Here is an 11,697-nt window from a genome sequence, read left to right as displayed (position 1 = left end):
CTGCTGGTCAGCATTTCCTAAGAGACTGGGATTCTGGAATGCAAGGAAACAATCAGCACCATGAACCTGGGCCAGTGGGTAATGGTCCTCGAAGGCACATGTAATGGTTATTTACTAGATGGTACACTCCCAAACGCATCAAAGACCAGCCTGAACTTAAATCAAGTACCTGCTAGCCATGACCACGCTGTTTTGGAAAGCCCCTCCATTTTGGTTAAATGGTGACAGTTTCCTGAACCGTGGTAATTAACATTCCCAGAACTAAAGTAACTGTTTTCCTAGATTCTTGCCACTCCCTGCTGACACCTGGTCAGGGCTGGCCCTGGAGGAGTTTATCCATCATTGACATTCCTTTCCTTACTACTTCCCATTCTGATCTCTCCTAACAAAGCTGATCTTGGACCCAAGCAGGAAGCTATGGCCCCATCTCCTCTCCCTTCCTCTAAGTCTCCCCCTTGTAACTATGACTGCAGACAGCAAGCCCTGGTTTCTTGGTACAGACCCACCCCACCCCCAACTTCCCCAGGTGTTCTCTGGTTAAACCTGCTCTGTTGTTGAAGCTGCTCCTTTTCTTGTCTGCTTTCTCTAGCTGACCTTTTGGTACCCACATGTCCTCACCAGATCTTTGCCATAGGATCCTTTTTATGAACATAGGGGAAGGATAGCTTTAGGAAAATAACTTCATGGTTTATGGCAGGAGCCTCCAGAAAGAGTAACTGTTGACCTGCCCTTCAAAACGTAAGTTTCTCCCACCAACCCTAAACTGCAGCTCTTATCCACTTTCAATTCACCCACCTGTCCTGAAAGGCCCACAGTGATCCAGCATCAAAATGCCAACAAGATCTGAGCTTGTTCTTCCATTTGAGAGGCCAAAGCCCCGCTGATGTGGCATTTGCCCTGATGGGAGTCAACATTGGAGATGATCCGTCAGAATTGGGGTGGTTGGGGGAGTAGACCATGATGAACGAAACAAGCTTAGGGATTCCGAGTGCGGGAGATCACCCTTGAAGTGGGTGGCCCAGACTGTAGAGAGCTGCAACCCAATGGAGCAGAGTGTACTTCGTGCTCAGTGAATGTTTCTATGACTGCCATTGCTGTCCATCCTCCAGTCACTGCAGACCCCAGTTTACCCAGCCTTGCTATGTGAACCCAACACCAGAGACTCCTCAGGTCAGGATGGGGACTGCTAAGATGTTCCGATTTGTAGACTCAGCAGCACCAGGTTCTTAGTCTGGTTAGTATGTAGTCATCGTTGGAACAGTCTCATTCAGGAAGCCAGTCCAGTGACTCCCCTTATATAAGCTGTACAAATTCCATTGGCTCTCTACCTCCAGAGAGCCTTGGCTACTACATACCACTGCATGCTTATGATAATGGAAAATCCCCATCACTGAGAGCCTGACAGCGGAGAGGGTGTAGAACATGGGGAAACTCAAGCTCAAGGCTGGTAAGATTGCAGAGTGGTGAATCCGCTGTAGAAGATGCCAGGCACTGTCTCAGGAAACCAAACACACGCAGCCTGCTATGGACTCCAAATGAATACATTGAGCCCAGCACTGCCCCATGTAGGCCAAGAGAGTGGGGCTCCTATAGCTGAGCTTCCAGCCACTATAAAAAGGCCCCAGAGAGCTGCTTGCCCTTCCAGACTTATGAGGTGGGAGGATAAGGGCAGTGGAAAACTTCTGTGCTTTTTCTTTGAATTTCCCTGCAAGCCAGTGTTCAAAAACACTTAATTAATAATAAAACCAAATGCATGATAACTTTTAGATAGGTAAGATATTGGGGCAAGGGTAAGACTGAATACCAGATGGTATGAATCATATGCCCCAAGCTTTTGTCCTGGACCTGACAGGTAGAACTGCTTGCAGATTCAGAAAAGCCCTGGATGCCATGGGGACCTTAGATGAGCCCCAGGGAGAGAAAAAGGACTGGCGGCTGAGGAGACACAGGGCTGTTGAGGTAGAGGAAATAGCACAATGAAGTCCTGAGTGTGTGTGTGTGTGTGTGTGTGTGTGTGTGTGTGTGTGGTTCCTCAGGAGTTTCTGCCCATGTGGAGAAAGGGGCTGAGGGGGAGGGGCCTCTCCAGGAGGCAGACTGTCTCCTGGGAGTGAGGGGTAGACAGAGTACAGCAAGTGTTAGCAGGCCCTTAAGATGCCCCAGAGCACACCAAGGGTTTGTGTCCTTCCTGCCAGGCCCAGTGCTGGATTTACAGAGCTGAGCATACAGTGTTGTATGACTATTGTTGGGTTCACAGTACTGAATGCTGGGTCTTGGACCTGCGGTGCACAGTATAAACTCAGGCAGCATTTGCCTAGTGGTCAGAGGGTAGGGAGTAGGACCAAGACTTTCTATTCAAATGGCCTCTACTTACAGTGAGACTGCTTTTCCTTTCAGTGGGGCGTGGCAGCAGCAGTTCAGCACTTTGTTATGAATTAAGCTTCGTGGTAGATGCTTTTGCCCATCTTCAGGCTAATCGAAGTGTGTTTAGTCTCTTATGCACAGGGCAGACCAGGCTAAACCGCAGTGCTTGGAAGGTTAGACCCGCACAGTGCAGGTGCCCTGGATTTCAGCTTCTGTTGGGTTTCTTCTCACTACAAGCCACACACAGCACAGGAGCCTCCCCAAACCTCAGAGACAACACAGATCTGATACCTGAATCAAGCGAGGGACGCTGCCGGCTGACTCTGAAAGGTCAGAGCAGCATCGCTCTCTATAGTCTCAGAGAAGCGAGGCGCTCATCCCTACCTCTTGGTAGAAAAAAAAACCAGGAATATGTTTCATTTTTATAGTAAAAGACTCCTAGGCTCCATAACAGCATGACTTTTAGCGAAGTGCATAATGACCCTCTTCATTAGTTTTTAGCAACTTATTAGAGTATTGGGGAGGCAGGATTCTCTGTGAATAGGGGAAAGAAATGTACAGAGAAGCAAGCCTCGGAAGCTGACAGCGTAATCATAGCTCTGCCCTGGCATCCCGGAGCGGAGGGCCAGGCGGCACTCCTGACTTCAAAGCCACTTTCTATTCACAGTCCTCCGCTGTAATTCCTCACAAAAGGGGCCTTTGAAAATCACATTTAACATATTGTATCCCTCTAATCCTTCATGTTTTGGCCCTCCTATAATTTGTGCTACAGACATTATCCGTTAAAAGCAAATTTTAAAATATAAGATCAAAGTTGATTCTGGTTACTGAGAAAGACAATTTGAATCAGGTCACATTTTGGTTCACACACATTTTTCCATGTTTGCTGTCTCTTTGCAGGGAGCCGTCTTCCTCAGATGTTTTAACGTGTGCTTAATGTGGTCATTATTGTTTTCCTTGGGTCTGGTGTGAAGGCAGAGCTTTCAGGATGTGCTTTGTGTATGTAGTCCCAGGGAGCCCCCAGGATTTCACGGAAGGGTTGTGGGTACAATACAGGGCTGGGGCACCTGGAGACACAGCCTTTGTGCTTTGTATGGTTTAACTTAGGAATAGGACTCCCTTCTTAAACAAAGAGACAGGATAGGCGAAGACTTGTGCGCATGTGCTAAACTTCCACAGGTACCAGCCACGCAGAGGGGTGTTCACAGAAGACAGTGGTTCTATTCTTGATCTAACTCAGAGGCCTTGTTGCTTTGGGTGCCACTTTAGATCCGTTTCTAGCTGTCCCAAGTCTAATTCCATGCCAGTGGAAGCTAAGGTCAGATACTTCTGTTGATGCCTGACTCCAGTTATTGGAACCCAGAAGCTGAACAGGCCTGTGGTGTGTCTCAAACAATTGTCCTGGGCTTCCCACTCAGCTATGAAAGAAAACTTGCTCTAGCAGAGGAAATCCACGGTGCAGGACCTTCCTTCTGTAGCCCGCCTCAACTATCCTCAGAGCAACTCTCTCTCTCTCTCTCTCTCTCTCTCTCTCTCTCTCTCTCTCTCTCTCGGTGTGTGTGTGTGTGCATGTTTGCATACTTCTGCACACACAGAGTGCTTTCTTAGATTTCACTTGAAAAGACTAGACTAGAAACATTGTTGAAAGCACAGAGGAAAGTGAAAGGCTTTGAAAGTATTACATCTGGATATTTCAGATCTGGCAGTAAAGAAAGTAAAACATTTTCTCAAAGACTTACCCCCCATAAGCTGCAACTTTAAAACCCTCCAACACAGACTTTAAAATTCACAGGTTTGAGTTGGGCTAGGTGTGAGCTGTGTAGAGTCTGGGAAAGAGCTCAAGTTGGTTCAGCACTTTCTAGCCAGTTATCTGGGGAGCGTGGGTGGGTCTGAATTGTTCTGCACCTTGGCCTCTTCCTGTATAGAGTGGCATTAATACTTTTCCATCTAAACCAGGATGCTGGGAGAAGGGTGGCAAAGAGGGATGTTGAGACTCAGTGTCACCAGCAGCTGTCCGGTGCTCAATAGTATGCGCACAAAAACTTAGAATCCTGGGAAATCAATGTGGATCCCAAAAAGAAAATATACTGATGGCTTTACCTCCCATGTGGGGAATTAGAGGCCACTTCCTGAATAGATGAACAATGGTTCTGGAGTTGGAGTCTTCAGAGAAAGGCTCTCTGGGCCAACTTGCTGGAATCAGCCGAGAATCTGGAGATGGTAAGAGCCTTATATTGACATAAGACCAAAGTACATATAACAGTGTGTGTGGGGGACGCATTTTTGAGTGCCACAAAATGGTAGAACTTAGTAGTTTCTGAGGGTAGAGGTAAAGCACCTCAGGACACATCCTCACAGGAAAGCCATCTACAGTGACACATCTCAGTTCTAAAAATGTCTGTGGTGTCAAAACTGCAGCTGCCTTAAGGGAAAAGGCAAAGAATCTGAATAGTATTCAGGTGGTCTGGTGACTAGGAGATGAGGGGATTTCTCTCTAGGAACCAACCCTGTTACCTGTGTCATCCACTGGGCTTCTCTCAATGTGCCAGGAGCTAGATATGGTGGAGACACTGTAGAGATTGGAGGTCGGTTGGCTTTGTTCCAGGAGACTGCTCACTATGGGCTGTTGAGAGTCTGGGAGAATGGGGACACAGCAAATTTAGAAGATTAGATTCCAACTGCCCACCTATCATGTTGGAAGCCCCAGCTGGGTCTCCTTTCTCCCTGTGTCCTGTCCACAGACTAGTGGGACCAGGTGACAGTGTTGTCAGAGTGAATGAGACTCGTTTCCCCAACATATACAGCTCTTTGCTCCAACACAGCCCAGAAAATCCCTCCTGGTCCTATGATAACCTTTGCCTTTTCCACCTGTTCCTTCAAACTGGCATATGTATTGTTTTGTTCTGTGATTTGAAAGTGTTACTCATTAGTTCATGTGTTTCTCTGCTTCTGAGACGAACTGAGGTTTGAGACTGGCACATGCTTGCTTGTAACCTTAGCACTCAGGAGGCAGAAGCAGGCAGGTTGCCTAAGGAGTCCAAGGCTGCTCTGGACTACATAATGAGTGCCAGGCCAGTCAGGGGCCTATCTAAAACAACCCAAATCAAGTAAACAAAAATGGAATTTTAGTCGATTTAAAGAAAAGATTTTGCTTGTCATGGGCGGTGCTTTCTTCTGTATTTCAGCATTGGCATGCCTGAATCAATGTTTTGAAGTCTAAATGAAAAAAAGAAAGAAAGAAAGAAAAAGAAAGGGCATGTGTCTTTAGTGTATGGTGCATACACAGACAGAGTGAGTGCTTGTTAGTGCAGTGTGTATGTGTACAGTGGACACATGTGTGCAATGTAGCAGAATATATTGTTATTGGTGGTGGTGAGATAGTGTGTGTGTACGTGTGTGCAGATGTGCAATTTTTGCTTGTGTGGTGTGCCGTCAGCATTCATAGTACATGTATGGAGTACTACCATGTAGTATCTACCCATGGCATGTATAAATGGTGTATATATAAAATATTTTATGGGGATATGTACATGTATACATGGATGTATAAGTGTACATGTGTGTGCCCATGAAAGATGTTTATGTATGACACACACACACACATGTGGGGTGTGTGTGTTTGTGTGAGACAGAGCACATGCTTGTAGCCCACAGTTCCAGGACTCAGTTGATCTGGACAAGGCATACACAGTCTTGCGAGGCTAGCCTGTTACTAGAGCCCATGGTCCTTTTGTGGATATGGCCAATGCAAGGTTCATGAGTTCACCACTCTTGTGTCTTTACTTGTCAAGGCCATGACAGGGGCATCACTCATTACACCAGAAAGTGGAGGCTCTGCTGCTCTATGGGCTCTCCTTAGAGCATGGGGTGAGGCAGGCTTTGATTTGGAGTTGAACAAAACCTCCACTCACACCATCTGTTTCGGTAACTAAATCAGCAGAACATATAAATTTAAAAATAATTAAGAAGACACACACTGGGCAATCACTTACCCATTTAGGAAAGTTGGAGAGATGTAGTGTTATGCTCCAAGTATCTCAGTTATTCCTAATTGATCAAAATACCCTGATGTTTATAGCAAATGAGAGAGTGATTCAGAGTGAAATGAAGTCAGTGAAATGCCAGAAGTTTCTACATCCAAAACAGAGACACGGCCCATATGTTCTGAAATACTTTTGTCCTTAGGAAATGTTTATGAAAAAAATGAAAAAGGATATGCAGAGCCTTTGAAAGGAGATTCAGATAGCAGGGATAACAGGAACACTCTTGTCTCTTAGAGCCTGTTTTCAGTCTTACTTGGTAACGACACCACCATTGTGTTTGAGAGACTACTCAGACATAAAACAAAAAAAGTTGCAATTATGACACATTAATTTGTATATGCAAAGACATTAGGAGGCTGAAATGTTTTTTAGAAAATTTGGCATGGTACCATCTGATAAATTTTTATGATAAAAGAATAAATAATGCCATTGTCTCAGAACATGCTAAATATATGCACACACATTAATAAATCAATCCAAATCTAGATTCTCCACTCTAATCAATCTCACAGATTTATAGTGTGACACAGAAAACTAGCGCATGATGATGTTAGCAAACAAGTAGAATGTGTGGGTCTGGACAGGACACTGCCACTTCGTCAGAGGGCTCTATGTGCCTCGGCACAGAGACTGCTGATTTACCTCAACACTCAGTGTTCCAAGCCTCTGTTGGGAAGTTGGGCTCAGAGTCTGTCTCTACCCAGTGAGACCAAAAGTGAGTTTCATGCACAGTGACATTGGGCAGGAGCAGAAGATATGAACAGAAGGGTTCTTGTGTCCCTGCTGGGTGCTGTGCTGTGTCAGTATTGGGAATGTTGCTTTCTCCAAGGGGAACAGAGACAATTGTAGCTAGCTTCCAACATGGCTCCCAGGGAGTAATCCTCCACCATTTTTTTTGAAACCTCCTCGGAAGTGTGTGATAGACTGGACATGAACATAAAGATTTGCTTGGAACAAATAGAATACAAAAAGGTTGTGGGTGGTCACTTCAGAGACTACATTATAAAACGCCCATAGCTTCATAGACAGCCCATAGACTGTCTCTATATCTTTCAAATTCTTCGAATCCCTCCTTCTGTGGAGCAGTGGGATTTAGAGCTGTGAACTGCTGTCTTAAGCAGCTGAAGAAGTGTTGGCCAAGTCTCTGACCAACAGTCAGCAAGTGCTACTGTGTGGCCTTTCAGGCCAGCCCCCTCCCCAGCAGAGCCCTCAGATGACAATGTTTGCAGAAAACACCTTTAGTACAGTTGCTTGAAAGCAACTGGCTGGAGGACCAACCAAGCTAACTGTTCTGCAGAAACAGGATGATACATTTGCTTTATGAGGCTTGTAGAGTTTGGAGTAGTTGGTTATATGGAAACAAACATGCAGAATTGAAGACATGCCATGCTAATTAGTTCATTTCTAATTCAAGTGCTAAAGACACATACGGCACCAGACACCAAGCACATCAAGTTGTGAGTCTGGACAAGAACTGACCCACTGTCTAGGAACAGACCAGTGAACATCAGCTTTGCATGTGACATAGGCTTTAAGGCCCCATCATCTCCAATCTAAGTCTCCCTGTTTATAAAATGGCATCTGGTGGTAGACCTAAGTCTATTCTTAAAAACTCCAGTACACACAGGATCCAGGTAGATCACAAACATAGTAAGAGCCACATGTGGAATCAGGGATGGCTCCTGATACTTGATGTCATAGCAGTTCAGCAAAGGGATCATGGGTGTGCTCAGTATCTATAAACACCCTTGACCATAGGATGTTGTCTGGAGCAGAGATTTGAATACATAGTGTCTGTCACTCAGAGACCCTCCTTTTGGATCCTTGTGAAAGATCAGGAAAGGTAGGCACAAGGAGCCATCAACCATTTCTACATGGTTCCTCAGAACGAGCCTGTGCCAAAGAGTTGAGGAGGTCCCACCTTGTTCTGCAGATCATGGTGCAGACACACGGACTCTCTCTCTCCTGCCCATGGGCCTCCAGTGTTTGCTTGTCTCTTTGGTTTGGTGTCTCTATTTCAGTCCTCTGTGCCTGGCATTGTTTCTGATGATCACTGCCCCGTCCAGGTTTCCAGCAGGGTGGGAAAGCTATAGGAGTGGGCGGGGCCCTTAGTGCCTTGTAGCAGATCAGCTGTCTCTGGCCCTTATTATACTTCTGTGGGGGCCAGACATAGAGGACTCCCACAGGCAGGTCCGGGCTAGAGCAGCAGTTCTCAGTGAGACTAGATGAGGCTGGCCTTAGTTTAGTTTCACCCTATTTCACTAGAAGAAAGATAGAGGCTATAGCTCTGTGTTTATGCAAACCTTCAGTTTTCTGAGTTATGAGTATCAGCCCTTTGACTGCCTGGAGGACGAATCTCCCCATCAGGCACCGTGACTTTCCAAATGTTCTCAAATGCATTTCCTTTGACTTGGCCACTGCTTCTCAAGATATGGAGAGCCTGACTCAATATTTATGGTGAAATGTCCTCAAAAAATCGTTTGAAATTAATGGGTCAGGAAGAAAAATGACCACCACCTAGTCTTCCTTTTCTCCATCTGCCTGCCTCTCCCACCTTCCCAGCTTCTCTTTGCTTCTTTCCCAAGCCCTGAGCTGGTGAAACTGGTCCATTTCCCTTTTGTCCTGTTTTGTTCCTGAGCGGTGTGCTTCAAGATGGTCTAGGGAAGCACATCAGGGTTCTATTAGAAATGGCGGCATTTCACCATGTGGAAACATTGACTTGGAATTTATTTTTGTATGCTTTGTGCCTGATATATTTAAGGTGCTTAAGGTGCCCTGGGGCTTCAAGGTGAACTTGTGAAATGACAACAGTTAAATGAGATCCAACTGAAAAAGTAGATGCTGAGGAATGCAAACCAGTGGTTGGGAAGGAAGCCAGCAGCACTCACTAGTCAGCAGGGAAAGTTAGGGACCATGGTAGTGTCCTCGCCTCCGAGGGCTCTTGTGCTCACAGCTTGTGGCTCTTCAAGGTGGCTTAATTATTATGCCTTTCACTCCAGCATTCCCATTGTACACACGAAGATGAAATTCTGCAGTGGTCACACTGACTCTAGAACTTAGAACATGCGTATCATTAGCCTAAACTTCTTGTCAGGCATACAGGTAGGTGGCTTCCTTCAGGTCAGGGAGGAAGGAGAGGCTCATAACTGCTATGACGCTTGACTCTGTAAGATGTCTCTCAGATCACAGTGGAAATGTACACTGTTAATTCTCCATAAAACACCAGTGGTTAAGGGCCGGGATTCCTGTCACCTTAGATGGAAAAGCCCATGCACATGTCTTGGTAGTAAGTTAACCAGCCTTTGCAAGAACTGACTGTAATCCATGCCAGGTGCTGGAGTAGGTGAGGGTGTCAGCGAGCTGTGGAACTGCAGACAGGACATGGGGGAGGGGCATGGCTCCTGTCTCTTCTGCTTATTCAGCAGAGGATGGTTAAGGCTGAGCCCTCAGCAGTGTAGGTGATATTCCTGTCTGACATGAAACTTGAAAGTGTCTTTTCTGACTCTGCTGCAGCTCTCCCATGATAAAAGGTCACCTGAAACACCAACCATTAAATTATATTCTGTGTGAAAGAAAACAGTCCCTGTCCACCAGGAAGGTCACTAGCCCAAGGGCACAGGTGTAGGGAGAAAAAGTGAAAGGATTTATTCCATCTTGTCATGGCAGGGGTCCTAGAGCAGATGGCAGAGTCAAGACAGACTAAAAACATACATGTGTGCTTACCTAACATCGAGTTGCTATGGCTTGGAATAGTCACTGTGTAACACAGAGCTCAGGCCACGGGGTGTAGTGAGGTTTGGCCAGAAGGATGGGGTAGACAAACGAGGTTCTCTACAAGACTCAGAGACTGTGGGAATTAGCAAAGCCTGTTCGTCAAGCACTTCAAGTGTCTCCAGAGATAAAGGGGGATGATAGTCCCTTCCTCAGGCAGTAGGGCGGGGTCCTGAGTGCCTTTGTGATTCTGGGGAGAAGAAGAGAAAGTCAAGCGGGGACTTTCTTGCCCTGGACATTTCCTTCTGTATCAGGGAGATATATTTAGGGTGGTATGTCCTGAACCCCCTTTGAGCAGACTATTTCAGGGTTAGAAGCACCTTCAAAAGGCTTCTTTTAAACCTTAGGGGGCAGAATTATGGTGTTGAAATGGGGTGTTTCCTCTAAACTCATATTGAAATATGAGTGGTGTGTGGGTATTGCACTCATAGTTGGGAAGAGTGGCTTTTGAGAGATAACTGAGACAGGAGAGTTGACCATGGGGTAAACCCTAATTCTCAAAAGACAGAGCCAATAGTGTCAGTGAAGGTTGTTGTCAGGCAAGGCTCACCTTTATGTCCTGTCTCTTCTCATCCATGGGAGAAGGTCATTGTGGGGAATCCTGTCCCTGGTCCAATCTTGACTGCGCCAAGCTTAGGAACATTTTTTTTTTTCTGCATCATTTTCCAATGAGAGAATTAAAACTCAGAGACTATGAACAACAGAAATCTTTCCCTAAGGTAGTTCCATTGGGTATTTCTTCACAGCAACAAAATGCGAAACGCTCGTGCTTTGGTGTCTGGAACTGGCTTTTGCTTCTTTGAGGTGTGGTGCCACATGCAGGTGGAAGGGAGCACCTCCATTTGATGTACTTCATGATTGTAGAAGAGTGAGGCTCAAAGAAGTCAGGAGAGGACACAGTCAAGAGTAAAACAGGCTGATCTGACAGAGGCCCTGGGATCACCTTGCTGCTTATGTGGGGGAGGTGAGACCGCCAGGAAAGAGGTATCATGGTGCGTCTGTCTGGATGTGAGGCTGGGCAGGGGAGACACTTTGCCTCCCTCTCTGGCACTCTAGCTTCCTATTGCGTCAGGCTCTTTTCTCATCTATCACTGATGTCTCTAAATGAGGACCTCATAGTTGACAGCAGCCATGATCCTAATGGCTAAAACCATGGTATTTTAGAGTTCAGAAAGCTTTCGTCAAGACTGATGGAAGCCTGTGCGTGTGGCATTTGCCTTCTGAGGCTCTTGGTTTCTTTTCTGAGGAGAATTAAAACCTGAAGCCCCCTATTAAAGCCTTGGAGAATTCCGGTCTTGCCTTTTCCGAAACCAGTAGGTAGAGTTATGGCTGTAATTTATCTCATATAATGTGACACATGCTGTCTTCCTCTGAGGTAGGAGCTATCACTGTGTACACACAGAGGTTCACAGACAGCAACAGCAATGAAATTGTTCAAGGTCTGTCCAGTCCCCATCGTTGCAGTAACACAGCCCCCCCAAGGGGGTCAGACAGAAAGCCAGCTTGATGAATATCCGTACGG

This window comes from Apodemus sylvaticus, chromosome 8 (assembly GCF_947179515.1).
Source record: "Apodemus sylvaticus chromosome 8, mApoSyl1.1, whole genome shotgun sequence".
NCBI classification, from domain to species: domain Eukaryota; kingdom Metazoa; phylum Chordata; class Mammalia; order Rodentia; family Muridae; genus Apodemus; species Apodemus sylvaticus.
This window is presented reverse-complemented; position numbering follows the sequence as displayed.